Genomic DNA, 15,582 nt, shown 5'->3' on the forward strand with positions numbered 1-15,582 from the left:
CAGCAGCATGGACCACTGGTCTGCCAGATGAGTCACTGGTTATCTGTGAGAAGCTGACACGGGGACGAGTGCTCAGTAAGAAGGGGGTAGGAGAGGTGTCCAACCTGGACTGTGACTTCCCATCAGGTCCTCAGGGTACTCAGTTTATGAATGTGCCCACAGTGTTCATGTTTGTCATGGGAATGAGGAGAGAGAGGGTGAGGGATCCACCCAGAACACACTGTCCTGTGCCCCTCATGCAAGGAGGGCTGGGCAGGTGCCAGCATGTCAAGGTTCTCAGCCAACTCCAGCAGAATCCCTGAGAAACAGGCTGTGTCAGGATTCCAGCACCGCTTGTCATTGCTACACCTTCCACAAAACAACAACGGCAACTCCCCTGAAAAGATCTCCCTCCAGGACATTTTTCCTAAAGCAAGGCAGAGACCAAGAAGAAGGTAGAAGCCAGCCTCAGAGGAGGAAGTAGTGTTGGAGATGGAGGAATGGCCCAGTGTGTGCCTTATGTAGGTGGGGCAGTTTGCTCTGTTGGGACACAGGCCACATAGCACCTTCTGTTTTTTGTTTTTGTTTTTTAAGATTTTTATTTATTTATTCATGAGAGACACAGAGAGAGAAAGAGAGAGGCAGAGACACAGGCAGAGGGAGAAGCAGGCTCCATGCACCGGGAGCCCGACGTGGGACTCGATCCCGGGACTCCAGGATCACGCCCTGGGCCAAAGGCAGACGCTAAACTGCTGAGCCACCCAGGGATCCCCGCCTTCTGGTTTTGAAAGGCCACTCCCTACTCATTTGGGTTCTCTTTTCTTTTGCTTTAAGTATTTTCATTCCTGATCATGCTGGATACATACGTGTCTGTATATATGACTATGAATCTAAAAGTTCAGTTTCCTATTTATCAAGTCTCCAGGACTCTCTGCCACTACCAAACTTAACATGCTATATAATTGATCACATATTCTCTTTTTCCTGCCACCTGGCCTCCCTTAGCAGCCTCCTCAGGCCTGCCATGGACCCTTCCACTGATACACTAGAGGCTTTGGCAATGCCATTTTATTTATTCATTAGTTTATTCAATAGTCAAATATCCAGATATTTGTCGAATTTTTCTATTTTCTTATTTTTTTAAAAAGATTTATTTATTTATTTATTCATGATAGACACAGAGAGAGACAGAGAGAGAGAGAGAGAGAGAGAGAGAGGCAGAGACACAGGCAGAGGAAGAAGCAGGCTCCATGCCGGGAGCCCAACGTGGGACTCGATCCGGGGACTCCAGGATTGCGCCCTGGGCCAAAGGCAGGCGCCAAACCGCCGAGCCACCCAGAGATCCCGTTTTCTTATTTTAAAAAAAAAATTTTTTTAAAGATTTTACTTATTCATGAGAGACACAGAGAGAGAGAGAGAGAGAGAGGGGCAGAGACACAGGTGGTGGGAGAAGCAGGCTCCCCATAAGGCGCCCAATGCAGGACTTGATCCCAGATCCTGGGATCATGCCCTGAGCTGAAGGCAGAAGCTCAACCACTGAGCCACCCAGGCATCCCTCTTTTTCATTTTTTATTAGTATTTATCACTTAGGTTATCTTGCTTATTGATTAATTTGGCTTGTATTTTTTTAAAAATCACCTCCTTCTTTGGGCTTATTCACTGCCCTATTTCTAGTGCCTAAAGTGTCCAGCATGAAGCAAACAATATGTAGCTGAAAAATGAACAAATAAATCTATGTAAGGTATTTAGAATTTTGTAAGCAAGATAAATTTCAACTAATCATGGTTTTGCTTTCATGTGCCATCACTTCACTCTATGGTCTGCTCTAGAACAAATTTTTCTTGAAAGCCTCTATGAGCCAGGCACTGTTCATGGTGCTAGGGATACTACAATGAACAACATGGACACAGCAACATGCTCCCTTATCACCCACACACAAAAACCAAGCCACTAGGCTGAGCTCCAAGACCCCTCCCCCTCCCTCAGGGCCCATTTGCCCTGCCCACAGGGAACTCCTGGTGGGTGGGTAATAAGGGAGCAGGGATGGCCAAAGTTTGGGAGCCTCATTCTTCAGCAGGTACAGGAGGCTGAGGTGAGGGTGGGAATCAAGAGGCACCTGGGTGGCTGAGGCACCTGGGTGGCTCAGTGGGTTAAGTGTCTACCCTTTGACTCAGGTCATGATCCCAGGGTCCTAGGATTGAGCCCTGAATTGAGGCTGAGAGGGAGCCTCCTTCTCCTTTTCCCTCTGCTGCTCCCCTCGCATGTGCTCTCTCTCTGTCAAATAAATAAAATCTAAAAAAAAAAAAAAAAAAAAAGAGGCCCAGAGGGAGACAGCGGTAGGTGAGAATATCTCCAACCAAGAAATCTAAAGGTCTAAAGGGGAAAACATGGCAGTGGGGAGCTGGAAGGCCTATTGGTAGAACTGGAGGTGGAGAGGAATCAGGAGGTCACTCAGAGGATCAGTAACTTGCCTGAGGTCAGAGAGGAGCCCAAAACCCAGGGAGCTCTGATTCAACCTGTGCTCAAGACCTTTCTCTATTTTGGAGCTGGTGAATCCAGGGAGAATTTTTCTCCCTTCTCTCTCAGATCTTGTCATCCAGCCTTCAGGAAAGACCTCTGTGGGCTGAGGCCCAGAAATGCCAGCTCTCTGAGGCCCTAATTCAGACCTGCCACCTCCTCACCAAGTGAAGCTGTCTCTTCTCTGGGCTCCCATTTCTCATCTACTCCATGCTAGGAAGGTGGGCCTCCCCGATATTCCTTGAAAACCATCTCCTCTCCTGGGTTTGCCATTGAGCAAACCAAGGGCCTGAGCCCTGCCCTGCCTTACCTCACAGGACTGCCCTGGGGCTCAAGTGATGCAGGGCATGGTGGATGCTGGCAAGTGGCCACACGCTGGGTGTCAAGTGTCACTGCTAGTTCTGCAGCACAGAGAAGTGCATTGGTATGAAGGGAAAGGAGAGGCCCTGTCTAGCACTGGTCACAAAGTCCTGGCATCACTACATATTAGCTTATTAGTGACCCTGGCTGGGTTATTACACCTCTCTCAAATCTCAGAGTCCTCACTGTGAAGTGGAAATTCTAGTAGCTGCTGTGCAGGATCAGGGTGAGAAATAAGTAAAATAATGAACAAGCAGAACGGGCTTTACTGAGCGTTTGAAGCTTTGGTGGATGGGAGCCACCCTTAGGACACTGGCTTCCTATTTGAGGAACAGGCTGCCCCACTCTAGGTGTTGGCAGTGGGACAACCGCTTGACCCGTAGAAGGTTTGTAATTTAGTCACATTCAGGAGGCATCTCGTAAGGATGGTGTTGGTCTGATAGGGACCCGTGTCATCCCTGACCCCTAGCGGCTGCAGCACAGTTCACAAGGGCTTAGTTGCTGGTCAGTCACTTGAGATGTGACAATAATCAGGGGTGCCTGTGTGGCTCAGCGTTTGAGCGTCTGCCTTCATTCAGCTCAGGCTGTGTGATTCCGGAAGCTCAGGATCGAGTCCCGCATCGGGCTCCCTGCATGGAGCCTGCTTCTCCCTCTGCCTGGGTCTCTGCCTCTGTATTCTACAGAGAGAATACAGAGGTAGTTCAATCTTACCTCTAGCATGGGATCAAAACTTTTTCATTACTGATAGATTAGAAAAGTGTCTTTCAGCACCACAGCTCATTAAGCCTTATAATGTGTCTTGCAAATTCTTGAGATTTGTCAAATTATTGTCAAATATGAGAAAACCTGTATCACGCTTCTCTCCTTTGAGGGGTAAGACTTGGGGATCCAGTAAATCCAGTAATCAATCTTAAATATTATTTAGGTTGGTGATACTTGGTGGCAAATTGATGTTGCCATGAAACAGCCTCAATTTTGGGTCTGGCTCGGCACATTTGCTTCATGTCAGATAAGTAAGACTATTGCCATTTCTGTACCATGACAGTTAGCAATGACTTAATTATATTCAGAGGTGATGAGGGACCATAGAAATATATCCTGTTCAATCTAAGTATATTCTCAGCTCAATATTCCCTTAGTTGGGTCCCCCAAAATGTCAATGGCCAGCCCTGAGCCTCTGCCACGGGATGTGCAAACTCCAGGTGGGAAGAGAGCAGCCTTAACCAAGTACAGTCGAGATATCTTACTTTTGTCTGTTTTATTAAATAGAAGCTGTAATCATGTTACACTGCTGCACTGTAGAGAAAAATCTGTGCTTCATAGAAAACTTACCTACAACATGTCTTCTGTATTAGCTGCGAAGTATGGAGCTGATTGTATGGAGCCATTTAACAACTCTAAATTGTAGACAACTGAGAGCAACATAAGATAATTCTTATATGTTAAAGTGCAAATGAATTCTGCCCAGTGGAGGGAGCTTTGTCTCCATTTGTACACTTATTTCAATATTCCTGATTTGTAAATGTGTCTGTTCTTTGTTTTTTCCTTTGAACTAGATATAACATCTGCCTGGTTCCCTCACTATGCTTAAAATCTTTAACATGTTTATTTTATATTTGTTTTTTTTTTTTTTAATTTTTTATTTATTTATGATAGTCAGAGAGAGAGAGAGAGAGAGAGAGAGAGAGAGAGAGAGGCAGAGACACAGGCAGAGGGAGAAGCAGGCTCCATGCACCGGGAGCCCGACGTGGGATTCGATCCCGGGTCTCCAGGATCACGCCCCGGGCCAAAGGCAGGCGCCAAACCGCTGCGCCACCCAGGGATCCCTGTTTATTTTATATTTGTATGAAAGTCATACTAATACCTTTAAAAAATCCTTTAATAATAGGGTCCTGGGGATCCCTGGATGGCTCAGTGGTTTAGTGCCGCCTTCAACCCAGGGTGTGATCCTGGAGACCCGGGATCGAATCCCATATCGGGCTCCCAGCATGGAGCCTGCTTTTCCCTCTGCCTGCGTCTCTGCCTCTTTCTCTGTGTCTCTCATGAATAAATAAATACAATCTTTAAAAAAAATACTAGGTTCCTTCCCAGGGCCTTCAAAGGAGCCCATGCAAATTGTGAGTGAGAGGCCATAAGGGATAAACTTTATAGGCCTCATGGTAAATCTTCCACTGGAATTAAAAATTCAGGTACTGTGACAGGATGCTTGGGTGGCTCAGTGGTTGAGCATCTGCCTTTGGCTCAGGTCATGATCCTGGGTCTGGGGATCGAGTCCCACCATCGGGCTCCCTCCAAGGAGCCTGCTTCTCCCTCTGCCTGTGTCTCTGCCTCTCTCTGTGTTTCATGAATAAATAAATCAAATCTAAAAGGGACGCCTGGGTGGCTCAGGAGTTGAGTGTCTGCCTTTGGTTCAGGGCATGATCCTGGAATCCCAGGATCGAGTCCCGCATCAGGCTTCCTGCGTGGAGCCTGCTTCTCACTCCGCCAATGTTTCTGCCTCTCTCTGTGTCTCTCATGAATAAACAAATATTAAAAAAAAATCAGGTAATGTGTGCAACATGAGAAGAAAAAAGAGCATGGATGGACCCACTTAAATGGGATGGACTGAAGAAGCAAGCACTGGGCTGCAAGAAAAGCCAGGAGTGGTCACTGCTACAGAAAGCAAATGAGTACAGATTTTGGAAAATTAAATGATGGAATGCAGTGTAAAATGCCTTGGGTTCAAGTAAGAACCTAGAGGTGGAAATCTGATTTGAAAATTAGGAGACCGGGGGATCCCTGGCTGGCTCAGCGGTTTAGCTAAAGCCTGCCTTTGGACCAGGGCACGATCCTGGAGTCCCAGGATCGAGTCCTACATCAGGCTCCCTGCATGGAGCCTGCTTCTCCCTCTGCCTGTGTCTCTGCCTCTCTCTCTCTCTCTCTCTGTCTCTATGTCTATTATGAATAAATAAATAAAATCTTAAAAAAAAGAAAGAAAATTAGGAGACCAAGACTCTCCTTGATAGCAATATTAGGACAAGAATGAGGAAATAACCCTGCCAAGGGGAGTGAATGGAGGTGGACAAAGTGAGTACCGTGAGCATGGCTTCCTATTTCAAATAACTTGGCAATGAAAGGAAGGACTGAGATACCCCAACAGATAAGAGTAGACATGAGCTTGGAGGGAATTTCCCCCAGTGACATATCATCACTGACATTTTCAGGTATCTAAGAACATCTAAAAAGAAATTTTAAAGAAGGAAAAACAAGGAAATTTTATTTATTTATTTATTTATTTATCTATTTATTTTACTTCTTTTGGTCTTTATTAACAAGGAAATTTTAAAGAAGGATTTACAAGGATATTATCATCACTTCGTTTCTACATATAATCGGTAAATGTGTATATATATAAAATAATAATGAGCCAATGTTTTGTATATACAGAAACATGATGCAAAATTAGAATCATACTATATATATATTATAGGAATATACTCATTATTTTGTCATACCTGGGAGAATATTCTCATTTAAGAGTCTTCCAAATCAGTAGCATAAAGACTATAATATTCTATATTGTGAGTGTTCCATAATCAATTGATTCATACTACTTGGCCTGGCCTTTAGATTATTAACAATTATCACTCTTTTAATACTGCTGCTATGACTTTCCTTTACATTACTCTTTTTTTTTTAAAGAAAGAATTTATTTAGTGGTGCCTGGGTGGCTTAGTTATTTAAGTGTCTGCCTTCAGCTCGGGTCCCACGTCAGGCTCTCTGCTTGGTGGGAAGCCTTCTTTTCCCTCTCCTTCTCCCACTTCCTCTGCTTGTGCTCTCTCTGTCAGATAAATAAGTAAAATCTTAAAAAAAAAAAAAAACGGATTTTATTTTAGAGAGGGAGAGTGGGGGGCGGGTTGCAGAGGGGAGGGAGAGAATCTCAAGTGACTCCTTGCTGAGCACAGAGCAGAAAGGGAGCTTGATTCCACGACCCGGAGATCAGGACCTGAGCTGAAACCAAAAGTCTGATGCTCAACCGACTGAGCCATCCAGGCACCTCTTCTTCTTCTTTTTTTCTTTTTTTAAAACATTTTTATTTATTTTATTCATGAGAGGGGGGGGGGGGGAGAGGGAGGCAGAGACACAGGCAGAGGGAGAAGCAGGCTCCATGCAGAGAGCCTGACGTGGGACTTGATCCCGGGTCTCCAGGATCATCCCCTAGGCTGAAGGTGATGCTAAACTGCTGAAGCCACCGGAGCTGCCCAGGCACCAATTATTTACATTAATTTTAATGATTAGTTCTAATTCATTCCAAAAGAAAAATTACTTTTTTTTTTTTTTTTTTTTTTTTAGAAAAATTACTTTGAAGTAGAATTCTTGGGTCAAGCAGTACATGTGTCTGGCCTTTAATATATATTCTCAAATTTCCCTATAAGTAGGCTGACCCAGCCTTCTCGGTATATGAGCGACTGCTTATATCTTCCTTACCAATGAGAATTTGCATATTTTAAGAATATCTGCCAATTTGTTAGGCAGATGTTGCACTATTATAGTGTGTTTGATGGAACATTTACCATAAGTTTTCTTTCACTCTTCTCATAAGCTAAGATTTCATTGTGCTTTCCAATTCTGCTAACCAAAATTTGTAATTTTACTTATTTGGAAATTGGTTTTGTATTGGAGAAAAATGGTGGTTGTTGGTGATTTACACAAGAACACAATCCATAGAGTTGTAGAGATAAAACCAGACTGAACTGGATAGAGAGAGTGGCATTTTCAGGGATCACAAGCACAGACGGTTCTTCTGGAGAATTTTGCTATAAAGGAAAATAAAGGAAAGCAGAGAAACTAGCTGTAGTTGTGGAACATGGGGAAGTGGACCATGGAGTCAAAGAAAAGGTTTTTTATATATGGGAGTGACTAGCAGAGAAGGGAGACTGAGCAGTTGTTGACCTTAGTAAGAGCAGAGGTGGGCCATGCATTTTACCAGGACATGATGTGGATGAAGTGCAAGCAGGTTGGAAGATTTGGAAAGTGAGGCGGCTCTTCTATTTTCAGTAAATCAAGAAATGGTCAAAGCTGAAATGAGAGGAATGCTGGAATTCGGATATAAAAGGAGGTACGATATGATATTTCAGAGAATGGAGGAGTAAACTGATGGGAGAAATCTAGTAAGACTGCTAGATAATGCCAAGGGCCAAATAAGATTCACGATTAGAAACTAGATGTGAGATCAGTCTACACACATCTAGTTTGTTTGGTTTTTTCCTTCCACCACATTAAGCTGCTCAGATTCAAGTGACGAATAAGTAGAGTTAAATCGACTAGGGTTGGGGTACAGAAAGAATAGGGAGTTGATGATTACTGAAGTGAATTATTATAGTGATGGGGTCACAGTATTGTAACTAGGTGGAAGGGAGGCGAAGAAACAAAGTGGGTTATGGGCAGCAAGAGTGGTGAGCCACTCTTCTCCAGCCATCCAAGGTTCCAAAAGGAAAGAAGGCTAAAGGGAAGAAGGTGGGCCCTGTCCCTATTGCTGTGAAGAAGCTAGAGGTTGAGAAGGTGGTCAATCCCCTGTTTGAGAAAAGGACCAATAATTTTAGCATTGGATAGGACATCCAGCCCAAAAGGGACTTCACCCATCTTGTCAAAAGGCCCTGCTGCATCCGGCTGCAACAGTGAGAAGCTTTGGCTAAGCTGGTGGAAGTTATCAGGACCAATTCCATGACAGATATGATGAGATCTGCTGTCACTAGGGAGGCAATGTCCTAGGTACAAAGTAGGTGGCTCACCTTGCCGAGCTGGAAAGGGTGAAGGCTAAAGAACTGGCCACCAAACTGGGCTAAACTGTTGAATTTTTTGTACATAAAAGTAATAAAAAATTCTATTAAAAAAAAAGTGAACCAATCATGGAGGCCTCAAAGGGGCCGAGGGATCACTGGAGAAGAACTATTAAGATGTGTGGTAAGAAAAAAGAGGGATGTCTGGTTGGCTCAGCAGTTGACCACTTGCCCCTGGCTCAGGGCATGATCCACGGTCTCAGGATCAAGTCCCACATCAGGCTCCCTGCCTGGAGCCTGCTTTTCCCTCTGCCTTTCTCTCTCTGTGTCTTTCATGAATAAATAAACAAAATCTTTAAAAGAAAATAGAAAGTGGTTTTTGGAGAGTAGGATGCTTGAAGTGGACATGTGGGAAGTGGCAAAGTTGACAATGACCAGGTAAGATGCAGAAAGGGTTATTGAAAATGAGGTTGAGGAACTGGGTCCAAGGTACTAGAGTGATAATCAGTGACCACAGCTGAAATGCATGATGGAGAGTAATGTCATGAAGGATTAAGACTCTAAGCCAGGTGAAGAGTCTTCAGTGAATGAAGGAATTGGCTAATTGTGGGTAGATCCTACTGCAGTACAGAGGTAGGAGTCTGATGGCTTGCATTTCAGAGGGGATGGGCATTGAAGGAGGAAAACGGGGACATGATGGGAATGGGAAATGAGCAGCAAGGAGATCATCTTTTTTTCTCCTCCAAATTCTTTAGAAGCAGGAGTGTTTGAGAAAGAACCACCACTCCAGAGATGATTAGAGTGTGGGGAGCATGAATAAGGGCTGATACAGAACCCGGCTTGCTCAATGCTGGGGTGTTCTCTTTTTAGACATTTTCCCCGGCTACTCTAAATTCCTTTTTTTTTTTTTAAGATTTTATTTATTTATTTATTTGAGATAGAGATGGAGATAGAGTGAGCACCAGTGTTCTTAGGGGATAGTGAGATTTTAGTATTTATTACTTCTACGTTGAAAGTGAAGGAAACACTGAGACAAATGGTAGAGGACATAGGAGTGGGTGGGAGAAGGTGTTCCTGACAAACACCTTCATCATGAGGTCATGAGGTCAAGGTTTGGGAATGCTGGGCTTTTTCCCCCAGGGCTGACCCTGAGCTGTGCCGCACCCCCCACCTCAGTGGGTCTCTTGCTGTACCTGGGGCGGGCAGGCTGGGGACCTGGGTCTCAGCTGGCGTCGATGTTTATGGAGGGGATTAAATCATCCATCAGCCATCGATCACTTTGCAGTGCTCGGGTTTGCTCTTTGATGGATATGTTGGCTTCCTCTTGACTTTGTGTGGTGCATTTGTTCATAGCTAGAAAGTAATGCACGTTTGGTTCTTCAGAGTTTGGGAAAAGTGTTAGTCTGTAGAAGGTCCCTTGGGTGCAGAGAGAAAATTGGTGTCTCCTATCCTGACTCAATGAGAAGAATGAAGCTCCCAGAAAGAGCTGTAGCAGCATCGTTGGAAGAGAGGAAGACTGGCTTTGGAGGTGGAAGAAAACCTTCGGGGGAGCTCAGGAGATACGAGGAGAGGGGGGCTGACCGCCTCAGAGAGGATTCCTAAGGGCTACCACCTGGCCACCATTCACCTGTTCTCAGACTCTGCAATTTTGCCATTTCCAGCCTGTTATAAAAATGGCATCCTACAGTTTGTAACCTTTCAGCATAATTACTTTCCAGTCCAGCCAGATTGTTACTGCCTCAGTACTTGTTCTCAGGAGAAGCTGGGGTTCTTTGTGGACCCATGGTACCATGCTTACGTGATATGGGCTGACAATTCAGCCTGAGCTGATGTGAAGACAAGATAGCTCAGGTGTTGGGTGTTAATCTTAAGTCCATCACTTAGCAGTGTTGTGATGTTGGCATGACTGCTAATATGTTTGTGTCTCAGCCTCCCTGTCAACATAGGGAAGATGGTGAAACAAACGGGGCTGAAACGGACGGTAGATGGGTGCTCAGGAGAGGGTCTCTCACAGTGAACATTCAGTAGTTCACCTACTAGGATCCTGTCTGTATTATCATCTCAATCTGAGAGACCAGGACTGATTAGATTATGGCTTTTCGTATTTGAAAAGGATACTGATGACCAGCAATAACTTCAGCCTCTCGATTACCATTATTATGCTCTGCCACAGTAAACTTTTTATGATCTTTGACCCAACATCTGTCCTGTCTCCACTCCTTGCTTCTGGCCCCATGGTTTTCTTTACCTTGGGGTATAGTCAGTCAGTCTGTCTTTCTAATGATTTTATTTATTTTTTTGAGAGAGAGAGCACTAGCAGGGAGGGGGCAGCAGGAGAGGGAGAAGCAGACTCCCTGCTGAGCATGGAGCCTGATACAGGACTTGATCTTGGGACTCGAGGATCGTGACCTGAGCTGAAGGTAGATGTCTAACCGACTGAGCCATTCAGGTGCCCGGGATATAGTCTTTAGCTCATGGATTCTTCGTCTGGCAAATATAGCTAGCAAGTACCAGCTTTCTCAGAAGCCTTGTTCATTCCAACAAATAGCGACTTTTCTACTGTAGGACAAAATTCTATCCAACTCTGTTTCAAGTACTGTATTATCATATTTTTATTTCCTCCACAAATCTATGAACTTTTACCCTGAACTAATTAATATTCATCTTTAAATCCCCATGGTCCAACACACTGCCAATCCTATAGGAGATGCTAACTATAAGTTATTAAATCAGTGAATGAAAATGAATTCCTATGTAGAAGAACTGATTAGACCTTGAATTTCTAGGAAAATATATATATTTTTAAGATTTTATTTATTTATTTATTCATGAGAGATACACACAGAAAGAGAGAGAGAGAGAGGCAGAGACACAGGCAGAGGGAGAAGCAGGCTCCACGCAGGGAGCCCAACGTGGGACTCGATCCCGGGTCTCCAGGATCATGCTCTGGGCTGAAGGCAGGCGCTAAACCACTGAGCCACCCAGGGATCCCCTGAAGAAGATTTTTAAAAAAATTTTAAGTAATCTTATACACCTAATATGGGGCTTGAACTTAGAGTCCTGAGATCAAAAGTTACATGTTCTACCAACTGAACCAGCCAGGTGCCTTAGAAACATAATTTTAATAACTAAATATAGTTGTTGTTCCTCAGTTTTAAGTGTTTCACTATTTTGGAGATTTCATTTGCTTTCATTGTTTTGGCATTCCACATAATACGGCAATGATCATTTTAAAAAATATTATTTATTTATTCATGAGAGACACACAGAGAGAGAGAGAGAGAGAGGCAGAGGGAGAAGCAGTCTCCCTGCAGGGAGCCCGACGTGGTACCTGATTCAGGACGCTGGGATCATGACACACGTGGAAGGCAGACACTCAGCCACTGAGCCACCAGGCGCCCCCAAACTGCAGTGATCATCTATTCGCATAAAGTCATTTCTGTCTTTGCATTGTTTTCTTTTTTTATTTTTTTAAAGATTTATTTTAAAGAAGGGGAGAGAGTGTGAATAGGGTCAGGGGAGGGCCAGAGGGAGAGGAGAGAGAACCCTCAAGCAGGATCCTCGCTCACTGCAGAGCCTGTCGTCCCTCACCATTCTCTCACTCTCTTCTGCCCCGACCCTATGTAACCATTAATCTTTCTACCTTTATAGATTTGCCTATTCTGGACATATATAAATGGAGTAATAATGGGTCTTTGGGGGGCCAACTTTTTTCACTTACCATAATGTTTTAAAGTACATGATGTACTTTATTTCTTTTTATAGTTGAATAATATTCCATTGTATGGATATACTACATTTTAATCTATTCATCATTTGATGGACATTTAGATTGTTTACACCTTTTTGGCTATTATGAATAATGATTTTGTTAACATATGTAAGTTTTTGTATGGATATATATTTTTATTTCTCTTGAGTGTATACCTAGGAGTGGAATTGCTGGATCATACGGTAACTCTTTTTAATTGTTTCGGGAATTGCCCAACTGTTTTCCAAAGTGGCTGCACCATTTTACATTCCCACTAGTAATATACGATGGTTCCAATTTCTTTAGTCCTTGCCAACACTTCTTACTATTTGTTTTTTTGTTTGTTTGTTTGTAAGCATCCTAGAGGATGTGAAGTTGTAAATCAAATGTTTTGCATTTCCCTAATGGCTAATGATGTTGAACATCTTTTCATGTGTTTCTTATTAGCTATTTTTATCTCTTCTTTGGAGAAATGTGTATTAGCTTCTTTCTCCATATTAAATTTGGTTGTCTTCTTAGTGAGTCATAAGCATTTTTATGTATTCTAGATTTAAGTCTTATAACAGATACATGAATTACAAATATATTTTCCCATTCTGTGGGTTGTTTTTTTAAATTTTGTGGTGGTATCCTTTAAAAAATTATTTATTTTACATAATCTTTATACCGAGTGTGAGGCTCCAATTCATGACACAAAGAATAAGAGTTGCGTGCTCCACCAACCGAGCCAGCCAGGTGCCCCTCACTGTATACTTTTTGGAGAAAGGTTAAAATTATTTAACTTAGTAGTATTATAAAAATACTGAACCCCTTGAAAGAATGTTGGAGCCCCTTAGGGATACTAGGACCACACTTTGGAAACCACTGTACTACACACACACACACACACACACACACACACATACATTTTTTGACCCAACTCAATATCAGTATTTTAGCTTTCATAATGACTTTCTTTTTTTTTTTTTTTTTTAAATGTTATTTTTATTTTGGAATCTTTTTTTTTTTTTTTTTTTTTTTTTTTTATGATAGGCACACAGTGAGAGAGAGAGAGAGGCAGAGACACAGGCAGAGGGAGAAGCAGGCTCCATGCACCGGGAGCCTGACGTGGGATTCGATCCTGGGTCTCCAGGATCGCGCCCTGGGCCAAAGGCAGGCGCCAAACCGCTGCGCCACCCAGGGATCCCTCATAATGACTTTCAATTTATTTTAGTTAGTTAGTTAGTTAGTTAGTTAGTTTCAGAGAGAGAATTTGGTGATTCATCAGTTGCATATATCACTTACATCAAGTGCCTTCCTTTATTTTTAGAGAGAAAGAGACAGAGAACGTATACACGTGCACACATACACACAAGTGGGGATTGGGGGATGGTGGTGGTTGGGAGAGGGAGAGGGAAGAGAGAATCTTAAGCAGGCTCTACTCTCAGTGCCTAGCCTGACATGGGGCTCAATCTCACAACCCTGAGATTGTGACCTGAGCTGAAATCAAGAGTCTGACACTTAGCTGACTGAGACCCCCAGCATCCCAAATTTCAGTTTATTTTAAATGAGTACGTTATATTTGTTTTTAACTCAGAACTCAGTGATGATAAGGCTATACATGTATATAATCAATCAGACTGTGGCCCTTAAAATAACTGCCAAAATGGGAGCATTATATTTTAGCTTGGGGGCAAGCACAGTAATAAAGATCTGCCATATGATATAACAGCTGGAATAATATCTTTATCATAAAACTAATTATATGAATTTTTCTAGGTTTTAGGTTACAGTAGGATTTTTCTCCCCAAATAGTCCAAGCTCTGTCACAATAAACTATGACTGATAAGCCATAAAGTATGTGGGAATGATATTGTTGATGATCCTCTTGGTATTGTTGGTGATCATTTGTAGGAATTCTGGAACTTAGCTCTCAGTTTCATTGAGAAGGAATATATTTTCATATATAAATTTTCCACACATCTTAAGAATGGTAATATTCTTTGGGTCCTCCAAGTTCATTTTGAACTTCTGAATCTAAATGTTAGATATAAAATAAGATTGAACTAAAAACTGCTTGCACACCACCCAAATGAGGTCCTAGTATGCAGATGAGGATGTGACAGTGAGTTTGGAGTGACAGTCAACTTTGTAGGCAATAGAAGCACCAAACAGAAATTCTTAGAGAAGCTGAAAGAAGCTAAAGCATTTTAGAACATATTAAATGGGTGAGTTTTAATAGTATAACTCTAATATGGTTATTCCCTTATTCGCAAAACCTAGTTGATTAGCAGATTTTGTCCATAAATAGATGATGTTACACTTAAAGTGGAAAATGCATTTCTTTGTTTCATGATTCTATCACTATCATTTTGTGTTGTTACATAAAGTTGAAATATTTTCAGAAAAGAGCAAAAGATGATATTTTCTGTATAGCTTTTTTTAAGATTTTATTTTTTTTAAAGTAATCTCTACACTCAACATGGGGCTTGAATTTATAATCCCAAGATCAAGAGTCATATGCTATACCAAGTAAGTTAGCCAGGCAACCCTCTACATACATTTTTTTTTAAGATTTTATTTATTTATTTATTTATTTATTTATTTATTTATTTATTTATTTATGAGAGACACAGAGAGAGAGGCAGAGACACAGGCGGAAGGAGAAGCAGGCTCCATGCAGGGAGCCCGATGTGGGACTCGATCCCGGGACTCCAAGATCACGCCCTGGACCAGAGGCAGGCGCTAACCCGCTGAGCCACCCAGGGATCCCCCTCTGCATAAATTTTTAAAGTACCTTTGATAATGTATGACAAATGTTTTTGATTAAAAATCCATTTTGTTTTATATTAGATATCATTTTTTATCTTGGACTGTTCTCAAATATTCCAAATGTTCCCCACGAGAGAACCTCGGTGGCCATGTGTATGTGATAAGGTAAATGAGTAGCTGTTCCTTGTCCATCTCCCTCTCCACATGGACTTCTGGCACTCAGGGAAGCTGAGTACATCCCAACCCTGAGCCCTGTGGGGCTAACATGTCAGCAGGTTCTGGGACCCAGCATTGAGGTGGGAGTGTCAGGGAAGTGGCAGGGCTGGAGGAGGCTGGGGGAGAGGGAGAGAGGGCGGTCTGTTCCTGAGGGTCGGGGGAGATGGAGGTGGACACCTGCAAACAGGGAAGGGGGACATGGCCCAGGGTTTCTCCCACTGCTTCCCGACAGTCTCAGTTTTCCTTAAT

This window comes from Canis lupus, chromosome 22 (genome assembly GCF_048164855.1).
Source record: "Canis lupus baileyi chromosome 22, mCanLup2.hap1, whole genome shotgun sequence".
Classification (NCBI taxonomy): Eukaryota; Metazoa; Chordata; class Mammalia; order Carnivora; family Canidae; genus Canis; species Canis lupus.